General features: G+C 37.9%; 1 protein-coding gene across 8 annotated transcripts in view; it reads right to left on the bottom strand.

Annotated features, from left to right (window-relative positions):
• RABGEF1 (RAB guanine nucleotide exchange factor 1) overlaps positions 1 to 11,784 on the bottom strand; it is an 85,990-nt gene that overhangs the window by 46,951 nt on the left and 27,255 nt on the right. The window contains exon 1 of one of the 8 annotated variants that reach the window (XM_015594621.2): positions 11,549 to 11,684. The exons of 6 other annotated variants lie outside the window; for them this stretch is intronic. The gene's annotated coding sequence lies outside the window, so the exon portion shown is untranslated. Of the gene's footprint in view, positions 1 to 11,548; positions 11,685 to 11,784 lie in introns of those variants that run through there. One more of the 8 variants, XM_015594620.2, reaches the window with a different exon arrangement.

Here is an 11,784-nt window from a genome sequence, read left to right as displayed (position 1 = left end):
CACTCATGCGTTTATTCAACAAATACTTATATATTGATTTACGCTGTGACAGACACTTGGGATAGAAATGTAGTAAAACCAGTTTCAGTCCCTGTGGCGCTTACTGTCTAATATGAGCAATATAACTATATATCTAGGTTTGAAAGAAAAAAATTAAAATACTATAAACACTGAATAATTAGTTAAAGTTTCACAAAAGAATTCATAAAAGAATTTATGTGAAACAAGCTAAATATGTGTATATAAAATTTTTAGAACACTTATAATAGCCTAACAATAGTAAGTTAGGAAATATAGTGAGATCTCATTTACAATGTAATCAAAATATAAACACATAGAAAATATTTTAATAAATTATGTGAGCTACACAAAAATGAGATATGAGGGAGAAAAAAATGGCATAGATGATAGAGGCTCTGTTCATCCCTTGGGCGATCAAATCAAAGTTGTGACAGAAACAAGGAGCAGCAGCAAGGAAAAATCGCCTGGGATCTAGACGAACAAGCCATACAACTAAAAAAGCACCCTGCAACAGCAGAAGGTAGAAGGGGATGAGGACACAGGGCTGCCTGGTCTCGAGCGGCTGAGTGAGACGGAGGCTGCAGCAGTGGCAGACGCCTCTTAAAGGAGCCGTGACCGCAAGCGGATTTCGTGGTGATGGACCTGCTCGCTCTGAGCACCAGTGCTGATTAGGCTGCATGCAGGAGGCACAAGGGACTTACAGGGAGACATTGTCGGAGTGAGGGCCAAGGTGAGACTCGCTCTGTACAGAAATGTCGGGTGGTATCCACTGTTCTGTGTTGAGCCTTCCCCCACACCAGTGCACCTGACAACAGCACAGCCAACGCCTTGACGTCATCAAACTGGATAACAGAGGTCACTCTGCCCAGAGGATTCCCTGAAAACCCGCCTCCCCCAACTCCAGGCCCCACCCATGCCACATCCAGGTATATCCTCAGCAAGTCAGGTACTCCTTGCTGAGCAATGCCTAAACTCACACTGGAGGCAGCTGGCCTCGGTTTCTGGTATGGCCTTTTGAGGCAACTATAAGCACAGTATCTGTGGATTGCTTGCTGAATCTTAACAGGTAGACCCAGAGAGGTTAGAAGCATGGGCTAAGTTTGGCCTGCAGCTGAATCCCTCTCAGGACTGTGCCACTGGACAACTACTTCACGAATCCACACTAATAAGACCGGGAGAATTAGGAGCTTTGCTTAGTACATAGAAACAGACACAGAAAGGCAGCCAAAATGGGAAGACAAAGAAGCAGAAACCATATGAGAGAACAGAACAGAGATCCAGATATAATGGAGTCAAGTAATCTAACAGATGCAGAGTTCAGAACACTGGTTATAAAGATGCTCTATGAACTTTTGGAAAGTGTAGATAAATTCGGTGAGAATTCAACAAAAAGATAAAAAACATAAAAATGGAAATGGAAATTATAAAAGGGAATCAGTCAGAAATGAACACATTATCTGAGATGAGAAGTATATTAAATGGAATAAACAAAGGAATAAACAAAGTGAATAAAGGACCAAATGTCCTATCTAGAGAATGGGAAAGCCAAGACCATGCAATCAGAATGGCAAGAGATAAGATGCCAAGACTATAAAAATAACTTAAGGAGAATAATTTAAGAGACACTATTAAGGGTCTCAATATCTGTCTGATTGGCATAACCGAAGAAAATCAAGATGCTGAACAGCTGTTTGAAGAAATAATGATGGAAAACTTCCCTAACTTGGTGAAGGAAATAGAACCCCAGGAAGTTCAGAGAAATCCAAAATCAGGGACCAAAGAGGCCCACACCAAGACACAACATAATTAAAATGCCAAAGGTTAAATACAAAGAAAGAATATTAAAAGCAGCAAGAGAAAAACAGATACTTATAAGGGAACACCCATAAGACCGGCAGCTGATTTCTTGAAAGAAACTGCGCAGGACTGAAGGGCTTGGCACAAAATATTCAACAGGATGAAGACCCAGGATCACAACCAAGGATACTTTATCCAGAAAAGCTATCATTTAGAGTTGAAGGACAGATAAAGAGCTTTTCAGACAAAAATAAGCTAAAGAAATATATCACCACCAAGCCAGTATTACAGGAAATGTTGGAGGGACTTCTTTAAGAAGAAAAAATACAAAGACTCATTTCAGATTAAGAAACAAAGAGACTGAGAGGAAGAGGATGGAAAAAGATATTGCTTTGCTAGACCTAGAAAGTATGTAAGTCAGACAGATAGATAAACACTATATGATTTCACTAATATGCAGAATCTAAGGAATAAAAAGAACAAACTAATCCAAAACAGACTCACAAATATAGTGGACAATTTGGTGACAGACAGAGGGGAGAGCGGTTTGGGGGGCTGGGAGAATGGTGTGAAGGGTTAAAGAAGTACAGATTAGTAGCTGATGGATGGTCATGAGGATGGGGAGCATGGCATTGGGAATGCCATTAATATTAATATGTTGGCTAGGTGGAGGGTCAGGGGAGGGAGGGAGTAATTGAGGGGATTGTTTTATGAACTATCTAGATGTCTAATGTACTGTATACTTGAAACTAATTTTAAAAAATATATAAAAAATGAGATATAAAGAAGGTTTAAATAGTTGGTAAGACATATACCAGGACACAGTATGAGAAAATTAAATATTATTAAAATGGCAAATACATCAAAACGTATAAGTTTACTACAAATGACAAAAATACAAAAGATTTTTTTTTGTCTTTGACAAAATTATTCCGTATTTCATCACAATAACAGGCAAGATTTTTAAAATTTTCTAAATTAATTTATTGACTTAAATTTTCTGTAAAATAGTGTGAACTTAGCAACTTTTTTTTTACTGTGGTTAAAATAGTGTGAACTTTGCAACAAAACTGGCAAATTACCACAGAACAAACTGACCCCCAAATCAATAATAATATAATATATAAAATAATTTAATATTAGAAGAAGAGAATAAGGGAAGAATTTTCAATAAACAAGGTTGGAATAACTGGTCGGCAATCTGGTATCCCCAAAATTAATTACAGGCATCTTAAAGAGTTAAAGTTTTTAAAGATAGATGAAAAATAGTAGAAAAAACTAAAATTAAGTATTTATGGAAGTTCTCAAGAGGTGCGAGTTATCTAAGCTTACATGCTACAGGAGAAATCAAAAAAGAAACAGATTTGAATACATAAATTGAAACTTACGTCTAGTTTTTAAAAGGTCTCACTTAGAATCAAAACAGAAAAGCAAGTAAGAGACTAGGAAAAATATTTCAAATAAATAAGACAATGAAGTATTTTATCATACTTAGAAATTATACTAATAAGAATTTGTAAATCTCTGATATGTAGGATAAGGATATGAAGAGACCATTAGCATAACAAGAATAGCTTCCTAGAAACAGGTATGGAATGTCAAAGGGTTTGTGCATTTTAAATTTTAATATATACTACCAAACTGGCCCCACAAAAATATTGCTCCTATTTATATTCTCACCTACAATGTATGAGAATCTACTTTCCCACGAACTCATAAACACTACATTATTAACCTTTAATTTTTGCCAATCAGAAAGGCAAAAAAAAAAAATCATTTCTTGTTTTAATATGCATTTCCTTAAGGTTAACCATCTTTATATTTATTGGCCATTAGTATATATTCTTAGAGGAATTTAACTGTTCATGTTCTTGCTCATTTTTGTCATCTTTTGTTCTTTTTATATTATCTTTTAGTCCTTGACTTTAATGTTATGACACCATAGTTTTAATCAGATGCTTAGTGTTTCAAATCTGTACCCAAATTTCACCAACTTTCATATCATTTAATACATTGCTTCCAAAATGAGTGTGGATGTCACACAGAGAATCCATGGCAGAGTTCCAATGTTATATGTAACAAAACAAAGTATCCAAACAACTAGCCTGCCCAAATAATTCCAAATGATAATCAAACCCCTGGAATAGAATGTAGAATTTATGCTGTTGGAATGAGCAGAGCCAGCAGAGCAGCATTCTTAAGGAATGAGTTCTAGACAATAATTTTCTACTGTACTAAATCGTACCCTCTTCAATTAAGTGATATTGACTCCAATCCAAGTATACTATTCCCCAGACCGATAACTCAAAATTACACACAAAATAATCTGGCTGTGCTAGCCTACTTCTACCATGCTCTACCCTTCTTTCACAAAAGCAGCCAATTCCCCAACGGTCAATTTATTCGATAAGCAAATGACCAAAAATTATCTCTTAACTCCACCTAAAGTGACAACAAACTGCAATATATAAAGTGGTTTCAACAATTAAAGAGTTTTTCTGCCCAGTTATATCTTAGTTTTAGCTTCCCCGCAGCCATTTCACCCTGTGGCTGGGCAAAGTGATATATATACACACATCTCTGGGAGAGGAGAAACACAAAAAGCAATTGCCTGGATTGAAAATGTATTTATCCAGATTTGCTAGATAGCTCAGTTTAAATACTTTTTAATCCAATGACTGGGATTGACTGGGACAAGGTCCTTAGAGACAGAAACACACAGAGGCCATGTGGCCAGGAGGCAGACTGGGGTGATGCAGCTGCAAGCCAAGGAACTCCAAGGACTGCCAGCAATCATCTTCCTTAGAGCCTTCAGAGAGAACATGGCCCTGCTGACACCTTGATTTCAGATTTCTAGCCTCCAGAACTGCAAAAGAATAAATTTGTTGTTTTAAGCCACCCAATTATGGTAATTTGGTAAAGAAGCTCTGCAAAACTAATAAAGCATGAAATAAAATGGCTGTAAACTCTATAAGTAATTAAAATAAATGAGTTTTCCACAAGTTAACACAAAACTGTGGGCTTGCAGCATCACTTGCTCTTTGTAAATAGGGTAATCATATATCTCCGTTAGTGAGAACAATCCTGGCTTATGCCTGCTGTCCTGGAATCCCTATGATTCTCAAAAGTAACTTGCTTTTGATAATAAATCAGATGGTCATCTTATTTACGAACGAGCCTAGAATATCCTTCTGTTTGTCTTCTTTCAAATCCCACCTTGTTCAAATAACACTGATTCCCCTTTTCCTACTGACAGAATGATTCTATCTCTCTGTATTTATAGTATTTTATAAATACAGCTATTATAGCACTCACATTCTATTATAATTACTTGCTTACGTGTCCACTATATGTTCGTAGACACATAGCACAGCGCTAGGAATAGAGTGAATACTCAATAGATGTTTTCTAAATTTATTAGATGATTTACTTAGAAAACTGACAAAGTATCTGCATAGACAGTTTTCTTTCACTTTTGTCCCTTACACACTCTCCAGGGCCCAATGAAGGTAGTGATACAAAATCCAACCTCCTGCTCAGTTTTCCTGCCAGTATCTAAAAACTTTAAACTTCAAAAGGATCTCAACTTACTTCTCAAGCACTATTTTATTTACATATAAATAGGAAACAAGTTGAGAATATATATATATTATACACACACACACATACATACATACATATGTATGTGTGTGTGTGTATAATATGTATGTATGTGTGTGTGTGTGTGTGTATGTGTATATATATATAAAATTTATTCAGTTAATAGACCAAGGTACTGAAAAGCCAAAAATTTTTCTTTAAGGAAATAGACTACAATTTCTTATAAGTAACAAAAAGAAAAAAATCTGTCTGCAATTTGTTCCCAAATATGTCCAAGAACAAAAGTAGGCTCTTAGGAGAAAGTAGTTTCTACCTAATACAGTTGATATTCAAAGGACTTAAATACTAAATTTCAATATTGTCTCTGTCATCAAACAGAGACAATATTCTATTTCCTGGGGAAGGTAACATATCATAATGATATTTTGTAGACACATCAGCAGTTAGCATATAGGAATGAGAACAATGCCATGTGATTATTTCTCATAAATATTTAAGATATGTCCATATGAGTATAAAACATTTGAAACCCTAGACAAATAAAATCTACACACTTATCACACTACAATCCCAACTGCAATGGCTAATAATTCATACAAATAAAAATATAATCCAATCTGCTAAGTAGAAGCCAAGCATATTACTTCCTGAGACACTAATTATAATGGACTTTGGACATTCTATTTCATCAGCCAACAGTTTTGTTTTTGTTTTCCATTTTTTATTTACAACTTCTTATAATAGCCTATTCAAAATTTGGTCACTAGCCCAACTCATTTTTCAGGAATGCATTTAAGAAACAATGTCAAAAGCTCTATGGAAATGCAATTAAAGAACCACTATGTTACATAACTATATTTAGGCAAGGACAGTTCCACCCATTGTTTACTGATTAAGGATGAAGAAGGATGTTCTCTACTCTCTGTAGGAACTAGAACACTTCAAAATAAAATGATCTGGAATTACCTGGAATAGTCTCATATGAAAACTCACAATAAGTAATGGTTTACTTATCTGTACAACTCTAATGAAACAGAATTCCTAATAAAACAGAATGAGATCTAAGAACACATACACCTAGCAATGTCACTCACTACAAAAGTGTAACCTAACTTCATCCCAAAACATAGCAGTGAGATCACCAGCTAAAGTTCTACTTTAATATATAACTATAAACCACTTTTTCCAGAATGACATACTATCTTTATAAATACCATGTGGCTTTCCTGATCTGAGACAAATTAATAGCAAATTTTTAAAAATATGCATTTAATGTGCAACAAATATATAAAATAATATTCCCAATTCTCTAGTCTTGGTGGATGCCTAGATGTGTGTTTTCTCCAGCTTTACAAACCATGGCCAAATGCACTGAACATGTAGCTCCTAGCCCATTTTCTGGATTGAAAGATCTAGAACTGCTCAAGGCCTTTTTGTAATGGTGGGTTCTGATATGTGCCAACGTATTTACTTCTATTAACTGTATAGGTCAACTGTATAGGTCTAGCCCCATCTCGTGGGCCCACGGTCTAGTCCACTTCAGATAGTATGAAGTCATAGTTAGGTGCAGACACTGTGTCAATCAGACTACCCAAGTCCAAATCTCCAGCACCTCTTGTATGACCTCGAATGAGTTACTACTCTGAACCACGTTTACATTTTTCTTTTAAAGGGGAGGGAGGTGAGGGGAGATGATGAGATAATGCATGTATACAGTTTATTATTAACATAGCACCTGACTTATGTTAGCACTCAATAAATCTGAACTATTATTACTTAAAAGGATAACTTTTTAGCTTGTGCAAAATACAGATCCATTAATTTAATTTAATGGACATTCCATCTAAGATGAGGGGATGTGTTTCCTTTTTAAAATAAATTATATGCCTGGACTTTTCAAGCCAATGCTCTCTGTGTTGGAGTTAACGCCTCAAACCTACTTCTAGAAATGAATCTTAAGTCTGTTGTTTGGTATTCCCCTCAGCCCATCTTTGTGTAGAGAGTAAGTGACTTTCATTTAAATATTTGTCCTTGTTAGACTCCTCCATTTCATACCCTCCACCCCATGATAATGCATGCATGCTAAAAATATGGCTCTGTGATTAACCAACAACATTAAAAGTATATGTACTAGAAAAACTTGTTGGGACGCACAAACTCTAACACCACTGCCGGTGACTTCATAATAAAAGCTCCACTGAGAAACAAAATATTTATGGAAGGTAACCTGAAGAATGTGTAAACCCTATCTACTTATCTAGATACCTAAAACAGATCCTTTCAATTGAATCATTCTATACATTGTAAGCACTTAGATCACATTATTTTGCCAGCACTGGAACTGCTTTTACTGAGTTAGGTTTTGATGTTATGTCATCACCCTACACAAAGAGACAATGAATTTTACTTAAAAAAAAAAAAAAAAAGGAAAACACAACACAGTCCTTTGACATGCATGCTGTATTTACTTAAAGATATAGTTGAGGAGTTTCTCAATACAAGTCTTTGAGAATCCTAAGGAGAAATTGTTTTTTCCTTAACTGAACCATGAAACTGATTATATATTTCTCTCTGAACTGGCTACTAAAAAGCAGTCAAATTTGTGACCCCTAACAAATACTTATGACTTCAGTCCAAGTACTTTGTGTACACATCGTCTTGATTCCTTCCTCAAATCTTCTCCCTCAATCCTGAATTCATCACCCCACCCCCGCTTTTATATGTTACCAAGAGTATGCCGCACGTATCTTTGTAAGTCACTATGAATCTTTTCTGGAACAAGATGTGATATAAGTAAATGATATACTCCACTTAAAAAATATTATAACAATAAAATATTTTCTTCCATTTTATGAGTTCAGTTTCTAAAGGCATTATCTTTTTTGTGCTCTAAAAGGAAAAAGAAAGTGCTTTAGCAAATTTTATGTCTAAAATTAGGAAATTCTAACAGGAAATACAAAAATAAAACACTTCATTATGTATTTTTAACTTTTATGTTATCACCTTCCACAAGAAGATAATGGGCAAATTTACCACAAAACAAAGCAAAACACAACACAGTCCTTTGCCATGCATGTTGTATTTACTTAGGGAGGTAGTCGAGTTGCTCAAAGTTTCTCAACTTTGAAGCACATAAAACTGTGAATATATCCCTATTTAAAAATTCCCCAAAAGTCATTTTTTGTTTTAAAATACATGTCAAGTCGCCAAAAATGTAGTTACAATTATTTATTCTGAATGGGAAGTGACTAGCTTCAAAAATGATTCATAAGATTTCCGTACAATTCCTCTGAGTTGCCTTGTGCCTAGCATAGAGAATGCTGCCAACCATTCGTTAATGTGAGACAGCAAGACTTTAGAGCAACAAAGGCTCCTGCTACACCACTGTTTCAGGGATGTCAGCAATCTCCTTGCTGTCTTTTGAGGAAAATAAAAAGGTTAAGACTCTGTTAGTGTGTAAAACTTTACCCATTCATCAACTCATACTTATTCTGATCATAACTTCTAACTTTTAACTACATATGAATCTAATTGATTATACTCACAGCTCTTCACCCTCCTTGTGACCATAAATGAGGTATGCTACCAGAAACACACAAAAAATGTTCTACTATACAATAAAAATTATACTTTCTACCCCACCAACAATAACGTCATCAAAAACGGGAATCTCAAAGTAATTTGAAAACAGCATCATAGAAGCACAGCCTTTTCTTAAAGCATTTTAGCTTTACCCAAATATCAAACAGATAAAATACGAACCATGTAATATTAAGTGGGATAAAAATATGTCAATTGTCCTTTTTCCTAAGTGTTTATTCAACAATAGTCTAGCTTATTTCAAAGTATTTCAGTCATATGAAAAAACACAATGTTTCTACAATGCTTTTGTAAGAAATGAAGATTTAATAAGACTTGCAAAACATTTGGCCTCTAGTGTGAAACTTTTGTTTTTGGTGTGATAGCTTTATGAGTTAAGAAGCCACTTAATAGCATTTCTATTCTGAGACACAGAATAGACAGGTGTTATGTTACACGGGTATTGCCTACATTTTAGGAATGGGTCATCTCTCCTAGAGATGCTTACTTTGCAACCAATAAAAACACATGTGCCAAAAATTAAACTCACACTGTCAAGACTGAAATTCTATGTCTCTAGACAAAGACTGACACAAGTAAATCAAACAGGACCTTAGTTCTTCTGTATGTAGATATTAAAATAAAAACTGATTAAATTTTTCACTGAAAATCAACATCAGAAATCAATGAATTCTCATCAAATCAACAAGTACCTATGGAACATTTGTCAATGCCTAACTTGGATTAAGAATGCAGAATTTCTGTTTATAGAAGTTTACAAATTAGCAAGGTCAGTTATTCTTATGAAAAGAAACAGTAAATGAATAGACAATTCAATTCAAACACTGAATAAGCACAAAAGATTAAAATACCAAAAAGCACGGAATCAAGCACAGTATTGGGCACAATCTTCACCAGCCACATAGCAGCCTGTGTGTAAGATCTACATAAAATTCCTTTTAACTGCTCAGTGACTCTCCTTAAAGCCCTTTCCGGGTTCTGGCATGCATCATCAGGTAAAAGGCCAACCTCCAGCCTCCCTGCCCCTATCTGTCACCACCCACTGCCCTGCACTTTTTTACTTATCAAAAACCACCTCCATGTAGTTACTGGCCTCTTCTCCTTTAGTTTCCCCACTCCTACATTCCTGCCTATCCCTAAAATTCCCACCCTACTTTATTAGTCTGAATGTTACTCATTCTTCATAATTCCAGAAAGGTATATTCCCTGACACCTTTTACCACCCTCCACATCCTGCAGTCCCTCGGGGTAAGGAGGACACTTAGGGTGCTCTATCAGCTCACAGTACTTACATTGTATTCAAAGTATCTTTGCTGTGTCTCCCCCACCCCCAAATTGTCTAACTTCTACGGAGAAGAAACAGGACTGCTTCCAAGGTCAGTAAAAATTCAAATCCTGAACACTTCTTAAATCTTCCGCATAAGAATCAGTAACTCTTAAAAAAGTTAATGTTATTTATTAAATGGACTAACAATACAATAAAATCTTCCGGCATCCTCGGCATACTTTCTTTATACAACTATTTTAATTAATACTTTTTTAAAGCAGTGTTAGGCTTAGAGAAAAAAAAGTACAAATATTTCTTAATCTCAAAAGACAAAATTCTTCGGCGCCAAAAAAAATAAAAAATAAAAACTACTACTCCCCAAGTGATGCTGTAAACTCGTACTGGAACTCAAACTCATTCTAATCTCAAGGGCCACAAGAGCCCATCAGCGCCCACTGACACATTTCCCAACCACAGGGCTTGGTCACCAGAGCTGAGACACCACCAGCTGGCTATGACCTACTCTCTAAAGCGGCTGAGTCCTTCCCGCCCTCTCTGCTAAACTTCCGTGATGGGCATCACTTCTGCTGTCCTCCAAGACGGTTGGAGACTTCTGCTCCTAACCCCAGGCCTTCAACCATGGGGCGAAAGTTAGAATTAGTCTTCAAGTCCCAGGGCCTCTTAAGTCAGCACCCTCCCAGCAACGAGACGTTCTCTCCTCAAGAATGACGCGGGTTCGCGATGTCCCGGCTCCTCTGCCAAGGCCAGGCTGCGATTTGGGTCCAAGCCTCCAACCCAGATGGGTCCGCGAGGGCCCCAAGACACGACCTGACTGGCCTCCACCACAGGAGTCCCTTCGGACTCCGTAGACTGGACAGTGAGGCCGGAGCCGGCCAGAGGGAAGCCATCCCGCGAGGGCAGGACGGGTGGCAGGAGGCGGCCAGGAAATGATAAGCGTCTGTCCGTCAGAGTTGGGCTGGGCCGTCAAGAACTTTGCGACGAGCGTCTGACACAGGCAGGCTGAGCAACAAGAGGATTAAGGCGGCGGGCGACGGCCTGGGACGGGCTAAGGCCGCGCTCCCGGGACCCGAGTTGGGACGGAGGGCGACAGGAGGGCGAAAGAGGGCTCCGAAGCGAAACGGCCCGGGCCGGGTGGACTGCACGAACGAATGACCCAGCATCCCCTGCCCGGACGGCGCCACCGCCCCGCTTCCCGGAGCCAAGAACAGTGCTGCCCACGGCTCTCGTCCTTCAGCTCCGTACCTCGTCTAAAGACCCACAGGCGTCGAGACCGCCGCTCTCCCCGCGTCGCTCGAGTAGTCCTGGCTCTGCCAGTCCACAACCCGCCCTCACACGGACCCTCCCTCTCTCAAGCCCCGCCTCCGCGAACGCACGTCACGCACGCACCGACGTCACTTCCGGGGCCTTGGGCCTTCGGTGGGAGGATACCCTTACGGGTTACCCCGGAATCTGTGCTGGGTGGAGCGGGGCCGAACCCA

This window comes from Pteropus alecto, unplaced genomic scaffold, assembly GCF_000325575.1.
Source record: "Pteropus alecto unplaced genomic scaffold, ASM32557v1 scaffold68, whole genome shotgun sequence".
Classification (NCBI taxonomy): domain Eukaryota; kingdom Metazoa; phylum Chordata; class Mammalia; order Chiroptera; family Pteropodidae; genus Pteropus; species Pteropus alecto.
This window is presented reverse-complemented; position numbering and strand designations above follow the sequence as displayed.